This window comes from Athalia rosae, chromosome 1 (assembly GCF_917208135.1).
Source record: "Athalia rosae chromosome 1, iyAthRosa1.1, whole genome shotgun sequence".
In the NCBI taxonomy this organism is placed as follows: Eukaryota; Metazoa; Arthropoda; class Insecta; order Hymenoptera; family Athaliidae; genus Athalia; species Athalia rosae.
In genome coordinates, this window is record NC_064026.1 from 9,897,720 (window position 1) to 9,909,020 (window position 11,301).

The following is an 11,301-nucleotide window of genomic DNA, read 5'->3' on the forward strand; positions in this document are numbered from 1 at the left end:
CGGATGTACAGACGTACGTACATACGTACACGAATGCAACGGTGGCAGCAGCGGCGGCTCACGTGGTGGAACGTGCTTTTCGTTATTTATATTTCCCCTCACTTTCATGCGGAGCGAGTACAGAGAAAGAGTCGCACGCGTTTTTAGAGAAATTCCTATGCGTTTGTTCAACGCCCTATATCGCCTGCTATGTACGTACGTACGTACGAGGTTTATCAAAAGATACACGAGCGTGAAATACTGGCAAATTTGCGGATTCCTCCTCAGCGGGTGTGTTTCGAAAGCGGAAAAACTCGACACCGTTCCACGCGAGAATGACACGCGCGTGCGAATTGTGTGCGTGTTTTTTTTTTTGATTTATTTGTTTTTTTTTCGCTTCATTTTATTCCGTCACTTTGCTTCTTTATTTTCAAGAGAATAAAACTCGATTCGCCTATCAAATTCCGAATATTGCTCGGTACGACGAGACAAAAAGAGGACAAAAAATCTCGACATCCAGATGAAATTTTTTTTTTCAACTAAAAAAAGCTGCGTTTGTGAAACATGCGTAGATAAAACGTGAATCGATTACACGTGATAATGAAATTTGAAGAACCGTTTCGCAGACCCTCGAATATTATTATGCAACGATGCTGCACAATCATGCGATTCATTAGTTTCGTTTTGAATAAATTAATTAAAAAATACGTCGCCGCGCCGGACCCGGGACCTTTATGCAACGATCATCTGGCTCTTCCAATCGCTTGTAATACGCAGATAACAATCCACGTTATTTCAATCTACCGTAACCAGGAATTCTCTTTTGTCGCAAATCTCTCGTGGATATTCGTTTTTATAGGATATACTCGAGAGAAGAGAAAATTCTATGGTATAATCAAATGCACGCACGCATGAACGAATGAATGATATTGGAACTAAAAACAATACTTTTTGTGCGGTGAAAAGTATTCTCCCATATAAACACGTATCCGTAGACGATATATTCTATCTTATCTCTCTGACGTGGATATAAAATCAAGAGTAAAAAGAGAGGGAAAAACTCGGGGATGCGTGATGACGTGAAAATTGAGACACCCCCTATAGACGTCTGTGTATTATACACGCACCCGTGATTGTACCGCGTCGCGTCAGCTTACAGAAATCACATTTTCGTCAAAAGTCCAATCACTTTACCGTATGTATACACAGAATATTCAGAGAGTAACCGTGTGGAGAGCTGTCGCTCGCACGCACATAGGTATATTTCTTTTTACTTCGAAAAACTTTTTTTTCCATTTATATTTTTCTTTTTTTTTTGTTTATTTGTTTATTTTTCTTTTTACGTATATCCCCCTACGTCTTGTTAATTTGATCCTTTTATTCACCGCGTTGACATTTTTCGAAGGGCTACGTGTAACGGGTATCCTCGGTGCGCGTGAAAAATGTAAACGATTCCGATAACAATTTCTCTTTTTTTTTTTTTGTACGTTCTAAAATTGTAATTTTTCTTGCCGATTTACCGATTTCGACGTGATTGGTGACGGTGAAAATTATGTGACGATGAAAATGAGCCTGATCGTCGCCTTTTCGGACGAGTTTTTTCGAGGGTGTTCAGAGGGTGATGATCGCGCGCATCCCCGTGGTTCGGATGTTGGCGTAATATCTCACCGCCTAATAGTAGCGTTATGATGTTTTCAAGGGATCACATAAGATAAATACTCGGGGTTCAATAAGCTTCGCAACGGACAAGGGATCTAGGATTATGGCATAAATACTGCCCGTAGAGGATATGACACGTACAGGGGCAAATATCGCGAACGACGTACGACAAAAGCTCTCGTCTCCTCGGTGGATAAACAAGCTTTTTATAAAGGCATTGGAATTGATTGAAAAACTCGATACTTCCCAACGTGGAAAACGACGCCGCTACTCGTGTTCCCATTTCACGCTCCCGCTGTTACGATCATTCGAGATTCGTGTATGAAAATTGGTATAGATTAAATATTTTAGAAAATACGCCGCGGAGAAAAGAAATCTAAAAGTAAATCTCCGCATCATCGTCGACTTCGATTCTCCCCGCAGAATAGAAAGAGGGAACCCTGCAACGCTGGGGATATTGAGCATATACATGCTGTACATAGGTATACGGTCTATGTATACATCTATCGCGCGTACAACTGCGTATACGGCGCACACATACCCAGGTACTACGTGGGCACGTGGAAAGGGACGAGGGAGAGATTTGAGCCGCGAAGCCACAAGGGATACGGCTTTAACTCGACGTCGTGGTTCTCCAACTTTGATATTCCCTTGTCTCGGGATCGACCCAGTCTCTGGAGCTTTGCTTTCTCTCTACAGTCGAGTGTATTGCGCCGCTAATCACCGTATCGATTACCGATCTGACCGATGAACGTAAAGCCGAAGATCGTTCTCCGATCTGCGGGCGGAGTTCCGATTCTTCCTTTAAAATAATTAGACGAACCTCAGGAGCGGTCGAAACGAGAAACTTGAAATGACATTTTTCTTCGTCGAAACTATCGTCTGCGACGACCTCAGTCACAAAGTCAGTCGGTCGTTCGACGGCGTCGAGAAATTCAACGTTCTCCTCTTCTCGGTCAGAGTGGCACAATGTTACGCTACTGGGGGTAGAAGAAGCGATGCGAAGGTTTCCGTGGCCGAGTAATTACCCCTCCCTTAAAACCAGACTAGACCCTGCAACCCCAGCCCAGTTGGATGACTGCCCAGCAGTTAACGTCAACGACAGAACTCGATCCCAGACGCACGCAAGGTTATCAACCTGCGACACGCTCCGGAGACGACCGCGACGTCCTACCCAGAATTCGCCTACCCTTGCGAAACTTTTCCAGAAAAGAAAATGGAGGGAAAACGAGAAGTGAAAAAAACAAAAAAAACACACAACTTACTTCGATCATTTTCCATCTACTCGTACAACGACGAACAATGCGGAATGAAATGTTAAAAATCGACCTTGGAGGAGAAGAAGTTTTCAGCTAGCGGTACAACTTTTGACTCGACAATGAGTTTGGAAATTCTGGGAACCACTGAACTTGGGAATATAACTGTGGCGTTCACCCTGAACCAGTAATTCTGTTTCAATTAAAGCAAAGTAAAACTCTCGGCAGCCATCGGTCTCGCGGTTGTACTCGAGCGCTTTGTTTTATTGGAAGAGGGAATTATTCTCTTTAATTGGAAGGACCTCGTTTCTTTTTCTTTTAATTTTCTTCACTTTCCCTCACTTCTACCGCCCCGTCACGACTCGATACCACCACCAGATTTTCTCCACAGAGCCCATACTTCCTTTATACTTTCTCGTTATTCAAAGGAAATACAGAACGATACAAATCGCAGATTCATAAGTTACTCAACGACTCATAGTTCCAAATTCGGCGTTCATTTTCCCCATGAGCTGGTATCCCGATCGATATAAATACGGTGTATTAGTTATAATGAGATACCCGGGCGTAAACGCAAAATACAATCATCTTAGTACCGAATTACTGGAAATTAATTAAGCAGTCGCGTACAAGAGAAGAGAAGAGGGAAGGAGCGGAGCGGAGAGGAAAGGAGGGGGAAGAAAAGGAGAAATTGAAGGGGGTGACTACGAGGTGTACGGCAACGGCACCGGGAGAGAGGAGCGGGTATCTCGAGGAGAGAAGACAGCCGAGGGATGACTTGGCTAACTAGAGGCCTTTGAATATTACTCGCTCAACTCAGCAGATCTGTAAACCAATCAGTAACGCCTCACCGATACGAAACCTAAGTCGGCCTAACTGGATTGCTTGACTAACTGCTTACTTGATTACTTGTTAGTTAGAGTAGCGAAGGAGGTCGGTCCTCTCACTGCGTTATACCGGCAACTAGTTAGCGGGTGGTTAGACCGTTCGATCCAAAACGATCAAAACACCCTCGTCACACCCCCGAGCACGGAAAAATCGTCATCCGACATCGCGAACGGAAACTCGCTTTCCACCGATTTTCGCAATTCGAACGAACGGAAAACTTCTCGTCGTCAGCGAGAAACGTTCGTCGCGCTTCGTCCGGATCGGAGACATTCGTCGATAACGTTGATTCCGTGCGGTATGATATGACGAAGGGAAAGAAATAAATGAGAGAAAAAAAAACAAAAAGAAAAAAAAAAAGATTCGACAAACAAATTGTGACTCGATTCGCCGAGTAAAGTCTACTAAATTTCACCCCCTAACACGTCCAATCTGGAACGGCATCATATTTTTTGTAACTCCCAACGGACGATACGTAGGACGCTACGAGTCCATCGTTGGTCCATCGTGAACGAGATATTTGATACCTAGCCTCACCAAACACGGGACACTGATTGTGTGCTTTGTCTCCGGCGCTGGCCGTAAAACTATGGACCTAATTAACGTTGCGAGTCTAATTAAAATCTGGACAATATATAAGCGGGTTGCGTACCACCGACACGGACAGATGGGTCTCCGCGTTTGTGTTGTTTGGTCACTCCGAGCAGTTGTGTCGGGTGCTACGGGTTTGCCTATAATACATTCCTCTTCACAAACAGCCCGACGATGAACACGATGAAAACTGTACGCGAGCGCCAATAAAGAGAATGTTTCGATGTTTGGTGACACCTAATTATTTCGCCATCTATATGTACGTACATACGTATATATATATGTATATACCTCGGCGAGCTTTTGCGGTGGACCACCAAATCACGCGGATGCTTTGTGTTATTTTATATCCCACCGCCTCTTGGTCGACAGCGTCGCCGCGAGGAAATTCATCGCGATAATTCCCCCTCCCGAATGTACGTCCGATGTTTTTTTTTAAGAAAAAAAAACCTTTTGAGGATTAGCACCCGCACGTTCCCATTTTACGCGCGAAATGTACGAATCGGAGGATCCGATTTCAGAAAAAAATCTGGCATATTCACCGCTCGAATCTTCTCGTGATTAGAATCGGGTTCGATTACTTTTTACCTCTATCTGCCGCGCGGTCCTCATTTCTATATCACGCGATAAGTAACACCTGATATCGGATCATTCGTGCGTTTTTTTTTTTTTTTTTTAGTTTCTCCTCTCCTTTTTTTACAAGCTCTCGCGCGATCGACGTAGGATATTCCGCGGTGTGACGTTAAAATTCAAGACGCGTCTTAATTTTACGAGGCGAACCTCGACGAGCTTCTACCATTCTACCCTTGGAACGTTGAAAAACCTGTTGCCTTGGTTCAGCGTAGATTGCGTGACCCCTATTTTTAACGTGGGTCATTTAATCTATGAGAAACTATACACGGCGAATATATTATTCCCGTCATGCGATCGTTATAATTGGAACAGGTCGCGCATGTTACAACGCAGGATATAACTGCAGCGGGTCGATGATGGGTCATTAAAAATAATTTGAATTCGGTCATTCGGAAGAAAAATAAGAGGAGATTGTTGAGATAAAATACAGAAAAAAAAAAATCACATTTCTAAAGAACAACGGCGGGTCAATTTATCGACTCGCTCGGCTCCCCCGAAAAAAATTCTGATCAGATTTTTTCTTTTCTTTCGCAAATTTATAGACGTACTAAAATTCATGCGCCGGTGAGAAAATATGACAAACTAATATTTACCTTAGCGAACCCCTTCGGTCCTCGGGAAACACAGTCGGCGAGCGCGATTCTTTCGACGATTCCATCGGGCGTTATATTTCTAACTCGATTACGAGAGGACGTGATTTATTAAAACGTTGATATTGCCTCGATAAACATTATCCGTACGCCGGGCACATCCCGATCCCGCAGCTGGGCGAACCTGCGCAATTAAAAATCAGATTGGATTATCGTCAAAGCGTTAAAAGGGGGGGGGTCGACGTACGTACGTCTACTACCTACGAATGCAGCGATATGTCAAGGTGCTTCCGATGGACCGTGGTAGGAAAACAGTTTCGGTATTTACACGGTTTACACGCCGGCGACAGGAACCGGGTTGTTGGTCTCAGCGGTGTCAACTGGTCCGGGTAACGCGAGCTTTATTCCCATTGTGTCGAACTTTCGAACAGTTAAAATGCAACAATCGCTAGCAATTTGGAACACAATGGATAAGGTGCGATGCCGCTTGGGTGACCACATTGTGGACGGTGCAGACGGGGGTAAAAGACGATTTGCATGGTCCTACCGGTCCTGCTCTTCTCTCCGTCGTACCTTCCGCTCGTTCCACTCCAACGACGAGTACGCATATGTGTGATACCTAATTGGAAAATTGTTATTATTCTCGTGTGCAGACCTACCTCGCTTAAATGGGTTGTTCGGCCGGAGCTACGGGCTCGCGACTCCTGAGGGATAAATGGTGGCGGGTAAAGGGTGCCTGTCATTGCTATCCTGACGTCTGCGGTCCTAAAAGGTCGTCCCCTATACTTTCGACGAGCTGAAAGAAAAAAAAAAAAAACATGGATAAACAAAGGAGACAAAACGCAAACGCGGCAATCGGTAGGCACAGGACCCACGTTCCGAAATATCTCAGAGACCCAGATTTTATGCACCCTGATCTCCTGGAGTGAAAGGATGACGGACGGCCAGTCATCCGTCGCTGCCAAAATGGATCTGTGTCTTTGATTAAAAAACATAAAAAAAAAAAATAAACGAAACGAAACAAGGCGCTCGGCATATCAAGTTTGAATCGCAGCGATCTAGTTTTTTCGTTCGGGAGAAGAAGAATATTTTTCACGATCGCTGCTCGTGGCGACGTAACGATGGTTAACGAGATGATTTCTGGAACGAAGCCGCGTGCAACGTCGCGGGCAACGAGAGTGGCAATTCAGAATTTAATTTTTCTTGTTTGTTTTTCGTTCTTTTGAAAAGCGTCACGATGGGAGCTCATAACCCTTTGAGCTCTCCGGGTTTTCGGTGTTATCTCGTCCCGGCGGGCATGCCTCCTGTGAATGCACGGATAATCCCCATTCGGGTATCGCGCGACTAGACAATGCCCGGCTTACACTACGCATATACTCCTCTCTATTCCTCGGCGAAAACTCCTTTGTGTATAATCTACGGGTAAACGCAACAAAACTCTTAATATACAACGTCGCGTAAACCCCCGCCCCCGCCCCCGCACCCCGCCCCCAAAGATACCATATGACACGTCGAGCCCGGTTCTCCGTCTTTCGGGGACCGATCAATTTCACGAATAAAAAATCGCCCACTCATTCGAAACATGCCGGCGCCGCACTCGCCCGCTGACCAACAGGGATTAACGCATGAATAATAATCGCGTGTAGCGTTCAAAGTTTGTTCGCGATATTTTCTGACCCCGCGATCTTCGTGTATTACGTACGTAATATACCTCTGTACCGACTCGGCTACAGCACGTGCGGCCCGGATAGCTCGAGGGTTCGACGTTGGTCCGAATGATGATGTGTTATTATTGTATCCCTAATCCAGAGCCTGAGGCAAAGCAGATGCAGCATCATTTTCCGATCACGACTTTGTTCCTACTTTCCATTGTGATAATTTATGAAATAATACACGTGCGTCTCGATTCACTCGCGTCGCATTCGCTAGGTCCGACGAACCAACGGAGACTCCGTTCCTTCGGGAAAATAGTTTCTCGCCTTCTGTTCTTATTTTTTTTTTTTTTTTTGTTTAATGACATTTTTTGCTCCGTCTTCGCATCGCTTACGAGGGGTTTTCACAATTGATTTTACCGGATCTGATTGTCACGCTTTTCATATCCGCGCCTTGTTACATTTTGAATTCAGGCGTGTATCATCGAGTGGGCTGCCGAGTTCACGTCGTATTAACCCAGCACAATAAACTCCTCTCTAAACAGTTGAATAGTTTTTCCGATCGACTTGTGACGCGATCGGCGGGGGGGGGGGGGGGGGGGGGTACGTACGTACAATCGGTGAAAAACCGAATCGTTAGGAAATAAGGGCACTCGCGTAACGTACCGTTGATTTCCGGTATACGAGAGAGCCATGCGCCGAAGGAAAAAAAAAAAGAATAGAAGAAAGAAAACCGGCACCGCCGAGTAGTTGCCGCTAATAAGGTACTCCTCGCGCGGAAGTCGAGGGAAAGAATTTCACATTCAAGGACGAAATTGTCCCGAATAAATTTTCCGGGTCTCCTTTTTTTATTTTTATCACCGCCTTTTTCTTCTCGATTTTCCTCGAGCCCTCTACCGCAGCGGTGGCGGCGCACGCGAGGTGGGCACTCGAGTTGCGCGAAGATGGGGTCCGAAACTCTGAAAAGCACGAGTAATGATGATTTTTTGTAAAATCCGAACCACTCGAGTTTTGTTACCCGGCGGCAAAGGACCCTCGAAAAATGAACGGCGATGATCTTATTTGTCTTTGCTTCGCGGTGCAGGTGTTTCGGTATACCGTGGGTACCGAGACGACTTTTATTCGTCGGGACTACGACGGAGCAGCCGAGCAGGATAAAGGTACACGTACGTACGTACGTACCTTCTGCCTACGTACATCGCATCGTCGGAGGATATTTCTTTTGATTTTCTGGATCACGCGCAGTCGAATAATAGCGGTGGAAGGGTAGGCAGCCCAGCTGCAGATGTCGAAGGATTAAAACAGGCTTTGGTTAAAATTTTTGGGTACCGCAGGATCCCCTTACCGCTGGATACTACCAATCCCTTGATGGTTGATGGGTTGCCCTTTTGAGCCTCTCGCAGCATCCTCTTTTAGAATACACTCGCGAACTGGTCAATGGAAATTCGTATGAATACCCGAATAGTAATAGCCGGTGTGGCACACGAGGTCAGAGGTCATAGGCGGTAAGCCCGATGAGGGATTCCTCTTCAAACAGTCCCGTCCACTTTTCTTTTACTTGTTTGTTCGTTGTTTTTTTTTTTTTATTTTTTTCTCTCTTCACTCTCATTCGCCTTTTATACTATCGAATCCGAATGAAACTCGTGTACACGTGCGCGCACGGTCGCTCGGAATTAATCGATCAACATTCGCGTACACTTCGGATCCGAATCGCTCGATTTCTATCGTTTTTTTTTTCCTCTCTTTTTTCTTCCTTCTTTCGACGGTATACTTGTTTCCTTCGCGGCACCTATTCACGCTAATTGAATATTCATACGGGGTACACGAGTATAATATTTACATTTTAGTAAATTATCATATCAGCCTTCCGGGGAGTCGTGTTTGCGGACCGAGGGGGTGGAACTTATACTTGAGGTTGTTAAATCTGTTGGGATTGCCCCACGATGCGAACGGAGCGAACGTACCAAGTGAAGCGTACACGGCTACGTATATTCCGCGTACGTATAAGACAGCCACGCGTGTATGCAAAAGTACGAGGAACCAGCCGTAACGCGCATAGGTGAGTACAGGTTGGAGTTAGGGTGATTTTCCGTACGGTATATCTGCCTACTTAATGCAATGTTTGCCGTTTCGCCCGTTTTCGTGAGCCGCGCATGTATGATTTTCAGGAGTACATCTAACCCGCTGCGCTTCTCATTCGACGGCCAAGAATACAAACATGAAACTTTATCGCGTTTCCAGCGAGAATAGCCGAAACCACACCGTACGTAACATTATTATCGAGCACCTGGCACGCGAATCGCGCGGTTCACGCTTGACCCGCAAACGTACGAAATATGCTGGGTTATCGATTTCTTCGGCGAGTTTTTTTGGCGCCCGACGAATTCCGTTTGGAAGTGAATTAAAAAGAGCCCTTGACCGCGGTCAGTCTCCTCCCCAGGCACCTACGCGCGTGATGCATGGTTCGCGAGCGGTCCGCGCGAAGGGCAGTTTCCCATCGGCCATGTTGGTTCCCAATTAAACAAATGCCGGGCACACTACTCCGGGCTCGAGAACCCCTCGCTTAGTTTCGACGGGATGAATATAATACACGCGTGTGCGTGTACGCGCACACGACCACATACGTATTGTATACGTACATACGGGGGATGACGATGCGGCGTCGGTGGCAGCGCGTTGCACGTGTCGTGTACTTGCCCGTGCGATGTACACCGATCGGTTTTATATCCTGACTCCGTTGCGTTACATTCGTAAGGTCCCTTCGGTCCGTCCGACTCGTCCTTCGTTTCGTCCACCGGGGGTCCGCGCGGTATCTCTCTGCGTACGTTATGTATTCCACCCTCCACCCTCCTCCTCCGCCCACCCCCCGGTTATTCTGCTTCAACCTTTCAGAATCAGAGCGTGCTCCATGTGTACGACCGTGTGTAACCTTGCCTGCTCACAACGCTGTTTGAATTCATAATTTTTTACACGCCGCTGAAAGATCTAATTGCATGAAGGTTCGCGTACGGTACGCTGTATACCTATCTATCTATCCACTCTGCTCCGCTCTCCCTTGTTTGTCGGTTGTCTGTACGAAGGTGGCTTTTCGATTTCACGTTTCCTCGAGCACCGCTTGCTCGCGAACGAGTTGCATCAACTTCCCCCGATTATTAATTTTCTACCTTTCGTTTCATCTGATTTTACTTTATTTTATTGACTTTTCCGCTTGTTCGACTTCGTCACGGTCCGCCGTTAAGCCAACTCGATGAGTTGTGATCGAGAACAGGGATGTCCGTGGTCTTTTTTCGCCCGGTTGGAAGTCTTTCTCTTGCGAGACAGAACTCTCGACGTTTAAGAATATTGGAATCATCGATACAACGTCGTTGCGCGTAAGATATTCTGGCTATGTTAATAAGCTGATAAAAGATAAATATTTTTATCAACCCGAGCAGTTTGTTTGACTGCATGTTGTTTGTCTGATCATTATCTTACTCCATAGTTTACTTACAACCCACCGTTACGGTTATATACGGATGTATATAACCAGCTGCATTTAAAAAAAAATTTCAACCTTCGTATTTCGATATCAAGATGAAAACTCCGTTGCTCGTGTTCTTCGCAGAGTTACTCTATTTTGGCGTTGGTGAGTTGACATGTTAAAAAATAACACTTTCTTCCTTCTCTAGGTAAACGGGTGACGATAACGTTTCTCTCCTAGTTTCAGTTACTTCGGTTCGAGCTTCTGATCCCGTATGTGGAAAATGTCAAGTACAGGTAGAATGTGCACCGTGTAATACAACCTGCGGCCATTCAGGACCCACGGTGTGTCCCCAGGTAATTATAATATCGTTCAACTTGACGATAATTTTCACGAATCGTTCAAAGAATTTATTCGATATTTTTGGTGTGATCAAATAAACTTACTGATCTGTTTCGAATGGTTACTTATAACTTTCTTTTTTTTCAGTATTGCATCAAAAATCCGCAGCCGTATCAGAATTGCGTTTGTAAGAGTGGATACTGCGTTACACCGGGACCAAATGGCAGATGCGTCAAAGCTCCATAACAATTCGA

The 11,301-nt window shown here is 45.5% G+C and overlaps 1 long non-coding RNA gene across 3 annotated transcripts in view; it reads right to left on the reverse strand.

Annotated features, from left to right (window-relative positions):
- LOC125501419 overlaps positions 1–10,574 on the reverse strand; it is a 14,583-nt gene extending 4,009 nt beyond the window's left edge. For 2 of the 3 annotated variants that reach the window (XR_007278995.1, XR_007278990.1), the window contains exons 1-2: positions 5,845–10,574; positions 5,597–5,777 (exon numbers count right to left, since the gene is read on the reverse strand). This is a non-coding gene — a long non-coding RNA (uncharacterized LOC125501419). The remainder of the gene's footprint in view (positions 1–5,596; positions 5,778–5,844) is intronic. The other variant, XR_007278994.1, reaches the window with a different exon arrangement.
- Between the last annotated feature and the right edge of the window lie 727 nt (positions 10,575–11,301).